This window comes from Bufo gargarizans, chromosome 11, assembly GCF_014858855.1.
Source record: "Bufo gargarizans isolate SCDJY-AF-19 chromosome 11, ASM1485885v1, whole genome shotgun sequence".
Taxonomy (NCBI): Eukaryota; Metazoa; Chordata; class Amphibia; order Anura; family Bufonidae; genus Bufo; species Bufo gargarizans.
This window is the reverse complement of record NC_058090.1, coordinates 19,721,401-19,733,586: the sequence shown is the minus strand read 5'-3', so window position 1 is coordinate 19,733,586 and position 12,186 is coordinate 19,721,401. Positions and strand designations below refer to the sequence as shown.

The 12,186-nt window shown below is 49.0% G+C and overlaps 1 protein-coding gene across 1 annotated transcript in view; it reads right to left on the bottom strand.

Moving 5' to 3' along the window:
- FLRT2 (fibronectin leucine rich transmembrane protein 2) overlaps positions 1-11,980 on the bottom strand; it is a 44,272-nt gene extending 32,292 nt beyond the window's left edge. The window contains exon 1 of the mRNA XM_044271710.1: positions 11,594-11,980. The gene's annotated coding sequence lies outside the window, so the exon portion shown is untranslated. The remainder of the gene's footprint in view (positions 1-11,593) is intronic.
- Positions 11,981-12,186: the final 206 nt, after the last annotated feature.

Here is a 12,186-nt window from a genome sequence, read left to right as displayed (position 1 = left end):
GACAGTAGAATAAAGCGTCAGCGCGGTGACCGCACGAAGGTCGTTTACTTGCCGCGCCATTCCCGGACATCAGGGAGTATATAACGGCGAGCAGCTGTAAACGGGTATAAATACTGGAAGCCGAGGAAATGTGTGACCGCAATCTTATCATGGAGCGAGATATATGGGGCGGAAATAGAAGAAATCAAAGATGGCGGCTTCTGGGAAGATTGTGCGAGACCGGACTGCGGAGAGGGAGAAATCTGCAGAATGTGTGATAGTGTCTGCTGAGCTGTGTATCTAATCCTATCCTGTGTGATACTGTCTGCCGAGCTGTGTATCTAATCCTATCCTGTGTGATACTGTCTGCTGAGCTGTGTATCTAATCCTCTCCTGTGTGATACTGTCTGCTGAGCTGTGTACCTAATCCTATCCTGTGTGATACTGTCTGCTGAGCTGTGTATCTAATCCTATCCTGTGTGATACCGTCTGCTGAGCTGTGTACCTAATCCTCTCCTGTGTGATACTGTCTGCTGAGCTGTGTATCTAATCCTGTCCTGTGTGATACCGTCTGCTGAGCTGTGTATCTAATCCTCTCCTGTGTGATACTGTCTGCTGAGCCGTGTATCTAATCCTATCCTGTGTGATACTGTCTGCTGAGCTGTGTATCTAATCCTACCCTGTGTGATACTGTCTGCTGAGCTGTGTATCTAATCCTCTCCTGTGTGATACTGTCTGCTGAGCCGTGTATCTAATCCTATCCTGTGTGATACTGTCTGCTGAGCTGTGTATCTAATCCTATCCTGTGTGATACTGTCTGCTGAGCTGTGTATCTAATCCTATCCTGTGTGATACTGTCTGCTGAGCTGTGTATCTAATCCTGTCCTGTGTGATACTGTCTGCTGAGCTGTGTATCTAATCCTATCCTGTGTGATACTGTCTGCTGAGCTGTGTATCTAATCCTATCCTGTGTGATACTGTCTGCTGAGCTGTGTATCTAATCCTCTCCTGTGTGATACTGTCTGCTGAGCTGTGTATCTAATCCTCTCCTGTGTGATACTGTCTGCTGAGCTGTGTATCTAATCCTCTCCTGTGTGATACAGTCTGCTGAGCTGTGTATCTAATCCTATCCTGTGTGATACTGCCTGCCGAGCTGTGTATCTAATCCTATCCTGTGTGATACTGTCTGCTGAGCCGTGTATCTAATCCTATCCTGTGTGATACAGTCTGCTGAGCTGTGTATCTAATCCTGTCCTGTGTGATACTGTCTGCTGAGCTGTGTATCTAATCCTATCCTGTGTGATACTGCCTGCTGAGCTGTGTATCTAATCCTATAATGTGTGATATGGTCTGATGAGATGGTGTATCCAAGTCGATCATGTGTGATACGGTCAGCAGTATCTAAGCCAATCAGGTACAATCTTGGAGCACCACGAAGCACTGTGTTCCCCATCATGAGCTGCTGTATCTAAGCCCATCATGTGTGATACCCCCGGGCTGCAGTCGGCTGCCTCCTTTTCTGATGCACAGATGAGCCCCTTTAACGTGACAGGGCGCTTGGCGCGGTCGGTGCGGGTACTGGGCAGCAGATGAAGGCGCGGGCTTATCGCGCTGCTGGAATGCTTTTAGCTGGGCATTAGTATAATGTAAGGCTCCTGTGGCCCCTCGTGCCTGCGTCTGGGGCACATTGATTTCAGCCCAGATACGAGGCGGCTATTGACGAGCCTCAAAACAGAGAATGAGACGCTTTGTGTTCTCCGGTCACCGACACGTTCCGCAGATCCGCGGAAAAAGCTTAGTCTCCGATGTTACATCTGTGTATGATGGGCATTTACAACCCAGATGGACGTTCTGCCTTGTTGTTAGAGATTGGGCCTCGTCTCGTCAGTTACTGGGCCCCTGCTGCCAGCCACACCTCAGTAATCACCAGGGGCCCCTGCTGCCAGCCACACCTCAGTAATCACCAAGGGCCCCCACTGCCAGCCACACCTCAGTAATCACCAAGGGCCCCCACTGCCAGTCTCACCTCAGTAATCACCAGGGGCCCCTGCTGCCAGCCACACCTCAGTAATCACCAGGGGCCCCTGCTGCCAGCCACACCTCAGTAATCACCAAGGGCCCCCACTGCCGGTCTCACCTCAGTAATCACCAAGGGCCCCCACTGCCAGCCACACCTCAGTAATCACCAAGGGCCCCCACTGCCGGTCTCACCTCAGTAATCACCAAGGGCCCCCACTGCCGGTCTCACCTCAGTAATCCCCGGGGCCCCTGTGGTCAGGCTCACCTCAGCAGTCTCCGGGGCCCCTGTGGCCAGGCTCACCTCAGCAGTCTCCGGGGCCCCTGTGGCCAGGCTCACCTCAGCAGTCTCCGGGGCCCGGGCTGCTGGATTTACTATCACACACCAGAGGAAACGATGAGTCTGCAGCGAGGAGATAACGGGGCCTGTACCTGAGGGACGCGCAGGAAACTAAACATCCCAAAAATGTTCCCTGTGTAGAAGTAAAAGGGCTCAATCACATGACCATATGTATTTAGCTGTCTGCAAAATACGGATCCGCAAATAAATAAAATAAAGTAACGGACATGGACAAAAAATATGTTCGTGTTCATGTGCCCTAAGAAATATCCTACCATTTTGTGTCTACAGATCCTATGCAGAGCTATGCGTCTCCATGGTAACAGACTACAAACCAACCCTGCAGTCACGTGTTACTCCCCTCCATCTGCCTCCTCTTCTTCTGTTTCTAGGACACTAAGAACGCACCTGACTGGCAGTTTTTGGGAAGGGGGATGAATATAATGGAAGTGCCCCCTGTAGTAACATTACCAGGGAAGTATCAGTGCCCGCAGGTCACTTGGCATCCAGGGAATGTGCCCGGGGATTGGTGCACACTTGTAATGAGATCATGCAATGCACCATATGGGATAAGACGTCACCATTAGGGAGGAGCGAACTTTATGTATCAAGTTCTGTGTACAAGGTTCGGGTTCTCTAAGAATTCTATCATGGATTCCGCTATCACCCACCATATACGTTATGGTCCGTGGCAGCGGAATCCATAACCCGAACCTTGTCGCCGAACGTGAAACACAAAGTTGGCTCATCCCTAGTCACCATAAAACACTATACAATAATTCACATCCCCATCTAACCCCTGCAGGTGCCCAATTAATACCAGCCGTACCCGTTACCCTGCCCCCCTATGCCCTGATGACCTCACAATTCCCAGTACCACAAATCTGAAGGGCATCACAGTGTTAATAGCAGCTGCGGCGGAGGACGGGCGAATACAGAGAAGATGCTGATTATATTTAGTGTAGGAGGAATAAGAGGAAGTATCAGAGAAAAATACAAAAGTGGCATATAAGCCTGAAGTGACAGTGTGGGGGAGGGGCAGCTGGGGGCACCAGAACATGGGTGACACCCGACAGGGCACGGCGACTGTTTATACAATGTTACTAATATTTATACAATGTTACTATTGTTTATATATTGTTCCTCTTGTTTATAGAATCTTCCTCTAATAAAACATTGTATCCATTATGCCCAGTAAATCCCAGTCCAGTTGATTACAACTGGATCATGCAGAGGTTTACAGCCATTATCAGACAGCGACCAACCTCAGGAGAGAAGAGAGAATGACTGGAGTTTATGGAGATCCCAATAATCATGAATCCACTGCCTGGCCCTCTCCACGTGGCAGTGCCACCTAATCCCACCAAAAATCATCTCATCCGGGCAGCTCAGCCATCCAGATACTTAGTGCATGGACATCTTCATGTATGGGTTAGGGTTACCTCTGTCTTAACATCCCCCCCCCCCCCCAACTGCAGTCACCACTAGGGGGAGCCCTCAGCATACACATTTATATAGCTCCCACAAATACAAGGAGCTACTGAGCGCCCCCCTGTGGTGGCTGCAGATTATCATGTGACAGACAGTGAGAAGGGAAGCAGAAGATTTGGAGCTCTGTGATAGAAAATAGGAAGCTCTATAGACACAAGCAAGCCCCTCCCACAGTGGTGAAGAGACACAAGCAAGCCCCTCCCACAGTGGTGAAGAGACACAAGCAAGCCCCTCCCACAGTGGTGAAGAGACACCACCTGACACCGCCTGAGCCCTCCTAACAGCCGGCCAGTGGAAGTTTTTGGGGATGTATTTTGTGGTGGACTGCGATATTTGGCTCTGTTGGGGTGCTATAATGTATAACATGGTATTGCTCGCCCTGCCTATTTGTGTTGGCTCTACCTTCCATCAATTTCAACCCAACTACAAAATGGGGCCTCTTTTGGTATTTTTTCCAGGGCCACGTTAAGTTCCCAGTCCGCCCCTGTCTGGGAGCAATGGGGGCATTGCCGTTATACCCGTCTCTCTCTGCAATTGCAGCGCCCTCTGTACTTTGATTGACAGGGTCAGGCAGTACAAATGTCATCATGTCTGGTCCTGTCAAAGTGCAGAGGGCGCTGCAGGAGGACTGTATGGAGGGGCAGGAGGACTGTATGGAGGGGCAGGAGGGCTGTATGGAGGGGCAGGAGGGCTGTATGGAGGGGCAGGAGGGCTGTATGGAGGGGCAGGAGGGCTGTATGGAGGGGCAGGGGGACTGTATGGAGGGGCAGGAGGGCTGTATGGAGGGGCAGGGGGACTGTATGGAGGGGCAGGGGGACTGTATGGAGGGGCAGGAGGACTGTATGGAGGGGCAGGAGGGCTGTATGGAGGGGCAGGAGGGCTGTATGGAGGGGCAGGAGGGCTGTATGGAGGGGCAGGAGGAATGTTTGGGGGCAGCAGAGGTTCTGTATAGGGAAGAGAGGTTGGGCACAGAAACTGTATGGTGGGGAGCAGCAGAAGGATTGCATGGGAGAGAGTCATTGTGGGGGGACAGGAATTGTATGGGGGAGGCAGCGGTATTGTATGAAGCAGTATAGAGACTGGGGCGGGGGGGGCAGATAGTTTTGGGGGACCAGAGCAGAATGTGGAGTCCTCCCGTCAGGGGCGGCTTGCTCCTCTGCCTGCGTTTCATCCGCTCTTCCCTCCGGCGTATCTGCGGGGAGTCTCTTTGTTTAGTCTGCATTAACGGTTTGTTCTGCTTGCTGCGGCGGCAGAGGATAAATTATCGGTAAATAATTCAGGAGCCTGAAGGAACTCACTAAATCGACAATATTATCCGTGTCTTCAGTGAGCACCTAGAGATGACACCAGAAATCTGCAGCTCATTACACCTCACAGACAACCCTGACACGGCCCCAGATCACCTGCTGCTTGTAGGGGCCCCTGGGGAGCTGCACAGGTCACATAGAGGCCACGTCGGCCAGTTTCAGATACCCACTTGTGTAATAAGGAGGCTAGCCTCCTAACAGCTGCACTAATAATGGAGAAGTGACCTGGTTCATCCTCCACCAAGTACTTAATGACAGGGAGGACCACTAATCCGGGATAAGACTCATTTACAGGAAGAAAACGCCTATCTGGCACCCGTGTGGCCTTCATGAAAGGTTCTGTGTTGCTGGATTCCAGGACTTTGATACATTGTTTCCATTCTATTCAAAGAACAGTTCTCAATGTGACCAAAAGGGGGAGACAGTGAGTCGAGCTCTGCAGATGATGAGACTATGAGTCTGTGTGCTGGAATAACTGGAGACACGGGGCTGGTGACTCACAGAGGCTTCGTCTTGCTCCACATGCAAAATAATGGCAAAAATGACTAAAAATAGCCGAACGGGAGGGAAAGTCCTGTGTCAGCAATCCACACCCTCCCCGCGCCGTCGCGTAATCACTTATTACATCATTAGGAGCAGTCTCCTCAGTGAAGTGGCAAACTCTGATTACAGGGATCGGCATCATATGTCCATCTGCCCAGCGGCTTATTAATGACATCACAGCCCCACCACTTGTGTCCCCAGACCTCCTGATAGAGTGTGAGCCCTATCAGGATTGCAACTGCTATGGGGCCCCTGGTGAGAGAGAAGGCCTTCTGCCTCTGGACATAAAAAAACATGCATTTTCCAGAAGCCACCAGGAGAGGGAGCTCAGTGCAAAGAGATTTAATTGAGTTCAAGGGTAGCTGTATACATTCCTATGCGCTGAGCTCCCCCTAGTGGTGGCTGCAGGCAGGTGGTTTTATAATAGACTGCAGAGGACAGATTTATCTGTGTGTGTGTGTAATTTTATATAAATATCTGTTATCTAGCTATCCTACCCTAGATAACAGAGCTGCAAAATATTTTTATAATAATAATAATAATATTATTATTATTATTATTATTAATAATAATAATAAGAATTATTATCATTAGTATATTAGAGTAATTATTATTCTTAAAAGTATTATAGTATATTGTGCTATATTATCAAGTATTTTATTATAATTAGGTTATTCATTATTTTTGTATTTTTACATTGTAATATACTTTCCTTCTGTTTATCAGTCATGAACTTCAGGAAACCCATTTTCAGTTATCCTATTGGGGGATTCTGGGAGTCGGCCCCTCATTCAAGTCCTTCATCAATCAGCCAGAGAAAACTGTCTATAAAGAGCGTCTCCCCCCCTGGAGGACCCCGGAGACCCCGCATTGCACAGACAAGCCATTGATTTCAGCGAGGTAATGTTGTGTAATGCTTTATTTCACCTGTGGTGGCGCTGCAGGTAAGTTGAACATTTCCTGCCAGGTTTTATCACAGATCGCGACAGATCGGTGGGGTCCCCACGGCAGGACGTCCTGTGGTCAGCTTAACTCTTAACTAGACCTTCAACCAAAAAAAAACAAAAAACTCTTAGGCCTCATGCACACGACCGTTGTTTTGGTCCACATCCGAGCCACAGTTTTTGCGGCTCGGGTGCGGACCCATTTACTTTAATGGGGCCACAACAGAATTGGACAGCACTCCGTGTGTTTTCTGCATCCATTGCTCCGTTCCGTGATCCGCAAAAATAATATAACCTGTCCTATTCTTGTCCGTTTTGTGGACAAAAATAGGCAATTATATCAATGGCTGTCCGTGCCGTTCCACCATCCGTGTTTTGTGAATGCGCAATTTGTGGACCGCAAAACACACAACGGTCATGTGCATGAGGCCTTAAGTAAATAAAACGGTCATGTTGTGTTGTAGCTACGGAGGGGCACAGAGATTATAGACAAATCCAGGACCCAAAGAGAGCGCTGAGGATGCCAGTACTAGATGCCACCTATAAAGTTATCCATTGCTGAACAGGGTGCCATACTGCGCCCACACTGTTGCCACTTCCCTTCCCCCACAAGTGAAGGGGGCAGAGGCCTGGATCTGAGGGCGGTGTGGCCCCATCATTCCTGTATAGAGAAGCCTGCTGATGACGACCACCCCATGGAGGTTTGTAGAGGTCCATGGAGGCTGCAGTCCTCTAGGGTGAGGTGGGCATGGGTTAAGGAGGGCAGCGAGTCCGGCTGTACATATAACGACTGACCATAGAGACATCACATTTATTCACAAGACCTCACGGATTATTTATGGGCCTGGAGTCATCCCCATGTCTCTGGTGGACCTATTATCTAACGTTACAGGAGGATGCGAAGCCGCGCGTCACACCAGAATCAGGACATTAATAAGGTGGACCCATCACAGAGGGACATTTATAGGACACTATAATATTCACGAGAATGTGGCATCACTGAGGTATGAGGCATCAGAGACACAACATGGACAGGATGAACGTATCCTCATAATGATGTTACTAACCGTCGTTAACGGTAAATCATTCCTATTAATATATGGGGCCGAGAGGAATGGACGTCACAATAATTATAACTTCTATAAACTGCAGCAAATCAGAGAAAAATATTAAAAAATTATAAAAAATTAAAATAAATAAAAAATAAAATCACAAATTCCAAAAGACAACCAAAAACACTATTTTAGTGAAGGATGCACAAAAGGTGCAGAACGACAAATGACCCCCGACATACACCCGAGGAGCCAACGCCTATGGAGGGATCTCTGCTCCGCCAGATCCTGCAGCTCAGGGGTCGATACAATGTGAGCAATATTATGTGGTACTATATTACATGATGTTGTTAATGTATATTATATTATGTTATATATTATATTACGGTGCATTATGTTACATTATCGCATTGTGTAAGATTTCTACGTTATTACATGATCTTTCCCTATTACATTACTATATACGGTATAGCATTACATATTATACTATGTTATATTGCAGTTTATTACATCTTATTACTATCACGTTTCTCCCTCTCGTGTGAGTTTTGCCTCCTGTTTCGCTCGGCCGCTCCCGTGCTTTCCCCTCTAGGACATGGACACAGCTCAGGCCTCCCCTCAACGTGACAAGTTACATCAATCCTGTATAATTGAAGCCTTTACACGGCTCCTCCTCACCCACTTTTTGGTGACTTTTTAACATGGTTTTTTTTTGGGGGATTTTTTTTGTTTTGAAACTTATGGAAAATGTGTGAAATAAACTTCCCTAGCATGCGGCTTTGTGGAAAACAGATGACTAAAGTAGTAAAACAATAAAATACATTATAATAAAGTTTGCGCCTTTCCTAATCATAATGAAGGTTAAGCAGCTTTGTTCTCAAACAGGGAAACAGTCAGTACAGAAGGAAACATTTACTACAGAGGTACTACAGTACAGGACAGTGTCTGCTAGTATCTATGTTTTCGGAAGGTTTTATTTAAGGGGGGGCAAATTTACTAAATGCACCACAATTCTGGCAAAATTTGCACCATGTCGCTTATATTTTTTAGACACTTTTTGCGCCTCGCTTTACAAGGGGGCAATGGTTTAGCAGGAAAATTTAGCCTCAAAATTGTATCGGAAAGTGAGCCTTTTTTGCAGCTTTTTTGATAAAAAAAAAAAAAAATTGCCACCTCCAGATGTTATATGGAATTCTATGAAAATATTAAACTTGGGACAAAGGCATTTTTTTAAAATCTATGCAATGCGTTTTGTTTTGTTTTTTTGTTTGTTTTTTGTTCAATAGAGTTTTTCTGAAATTGCAGCACGCTCTGGTCTTGGCTTTTCCCCCTCATTTTCTGGTGTTTTCGTACCACAGACACATTTTATTTATTTATTTTGAAAACAGTGCCAACGTGTCGCATTTTTATTGCCATTTTTTTTTACCAATTTATTTTCCTCAGCTCTCTACAGAGGAAGTGACATTACCAGGGGGCATTTCTGAGGCGATGCGTCATCCTGCCTGAATATCTAAAATACATACAAGTTACAAATGTATCTAATTATCACCTGTTCTCAGAAATGTAACAACAATAATAAAACTTCCTGTCATAGCCGCCTGTTTGCAGGACCACAGGGTCCCAGCACTGACTGTCAGGGCAGCCACTGGCCGCTTGTGCCACCTCCTATATGTGACTGGAGTATCTTCAGGCCATTGTATAGGGGCCTAGACTAATAACTGGGAGTCAATCCCTGGTAATAACAGAGCACACACAATGAAGCGGATGATGAGGGTGATAAATCTATTATACACATTGACTATATTTATAGGGGCTCCTCGGTCTCCATCCAGGCAGGGACCCCATTCCCCTCCACATTCTCCTGCAGCTAAAGAATATTGCAAAGATTTTCTAAAAATTGTCCAATTAGTAAAGTGAATCTTGTGTTTTCTCTGCCAAATTGCAATGATGTGGACGTGTAAAGTTACTGTCATTATATTCTCCATGTATAATGTGCGATTTGTCCAGGTTTATGGAGGATATAAATCCCGCTCCCCGAGCTGGCTTCATGGCTCCCACTAACAATGGCTGCACAGTTCTTACAGATAGAGGTCAGTAATGAACTGAATGTGAATCAACTCTGCACAAACTGCTCAGTCAGGGCAATCCTGGGGGGAGCGAGTGGGAAGGTGAGGGGTCCCCAGTCATGTAGGGTGCCTCCAGCTGGGGCCATAGGATCCCCCACACATCACACAGGGTCACTTCTAGGAGGTGAAGTCCTGGAGCTTCTCCCCTCAGGACCCCCAGATCTCAGGGGCAAGGATGTAGAAGACCCTCCTAGACATCAGCCAGCAGGGACAGACCCCCGTCTGTGGGGAGAAGGGGCCCTCATGGTTATACGTCACTCACAGACTACTACTCCCATATAGAATAGGGGTTGTAATGAGTAAATATGATTGGATGTCAGGGCCAGGAGGCCACAGTCATGCCTCATACCTCAGCCTCATACCTCAGCCATTTACAGGGCTACTACTAGTCTTCTTACTAACGCCTCACTCATCTGGGTTTATTGGCCGTCTACAGGAATGCAATGTGCTGCAGGGTCAGAGGAGATGTTCTGCATCTACCTGTCTACTTTCTGTGGATTGTTAACCCCTCCTTGCACTCACACGTGTGCACAGGGATCAGCTCGGGGATAATATGGATTAAAGGTTTGCTGGGAGATGGAGGCAGCTCCTGTCCTGAGCCTCATAACCTGTAATAGCCTCATCTAGTCAATTTGTACCACTTAACCATAATGGAAGAATTGCCTCAACCCCATCAGTTAATGAGCCTGCTGTCAGCGCCTGTAAAGAGCCATATGCTGCTCCATCGTGGATGTGGCAGTGCCCAAAAACTGCCACAGCTCAGAGTACCAGGGCAGAGGAAGAGGGAAGACCTGGCATCACCAGGCACCTTGTCAGCAGCACCCTGGGCTGTGAGGGCAGCAGTGGAGCTAGAGACCCAGACATGGGGCAGGGTGGCATCACTGCAGTGAGATGGGTGACTGAGCCCCTTGGTCACTGTACACTATGGTGATGAGGATGAAGGGTTCTCTTTATTCTACATCTGGTTCCTCCTGGTCACTCATCCCATGAAGCTGACATGTTTGCCACCACTGAATGACATTTGGGAATAAAGGGGTTAATCGGGATCTGGGGAGCAGCTCTCATATACTGGGGGTCTCTTAGACAGTCAGACCCTTCAGATGCTGGTGGTCTCTGTGCCCCACAATCCAGTCCTTGCTCCATCATGTACGGGGAAGATGATTGTTCTGTGGGGGGGAAACCGCACTACAGGCAGCGTCTGAACAGGTGTCACCTTCACAGCTAATGTCCCCCCAAACCTCCCTGTGAGGATAATCAGGATTAACCCTGTAAGTACCTTCTAATGCAGAGACTGATCCCCTATATCCCTTCGCTAAATAACTGATCCCCTATAGATCCTTCCACAATCGATCAGATTCTACTGGATTTCCTTCACAGATCCGACCCTGTATTGTGGCTCCTATAGGATATTGTCGCCTATGGATCCCCCACAGATCCGATCCCCTATAGATCCCAGGTCTGGTCGGCTTATAGAGTTCCCTAAAGAAGCCATACATGAGAGAAGCCCCTCCATAGATCCGACCACCTCAAACCATGTCACCCCTGCATCCGACAGAAAGACCCCAATAGCCCCCTATACCGGCAGCTCTATGACCCAGGGCAGGTAAGAGTTAATCTGTGGCTGTCACTGGTCACATATAGAAGGTCCCTCAAGAGCCAGAAATCACCTATAGATCAAGTCACCAGTGACCGACAACTACGGGACCTGACACCTCTAGACTGGTGGCCCCCCGGGCTCTGTGTGCTGGGGCCCCCCGGGCTCTGTGTGCTGGGGCCCCCCCGGTGCCCCTCTTACCTGGGCTCCTGCTCTCCTCTCCTACTTCTCATCATGGACCGGGGTCTTCTCTCTGCATCCAAAATAACCCAGAAATCCAGCCCGTGTCGGGGGTCCCGCGGCTGCTCAATCCAGGGGTGCGGGTGTGAGCGCCGGGCCGGCGGCAGGGGGTCGGTGCCCGGCGGACTCCTGCGGCTCCTCTCCGACCCCCTCAGGAGGGTGAAGCATCTTCCAGCCCGCGCCCGGTGCCCACTCTCCAGTATCCCAGTAATCCCAATGGCGAGTCCCGCCGGCGCCCTGATCGGACTCCTGAGCGCCCGGAGCTGTGGAGGAGTCCGGTGCCGAGAGCTCCTGACAGGGGATGTGAGCGGAGCCGCCGCCTGCCTGAGTGTGACCGCCGCTCTGCCTCCGGAGCCTGCCTCCTGCTCGCGGGGCGGGGCCATGCAAATGAGCGCAGGCAGTGACTCCGGGGTCCTGCCTGCCCCTCGTGCAGACAGCGGCGACGGCGGAGTGGTGAGCGCAGCCTTGCCCGAGAGTGCACCCGGCAGGGGGTGTGCCCTGCACCTGGGCTCTGTCCTGCACCCGACAGGGGGGGTGCCCTGCACCTGGGCTCT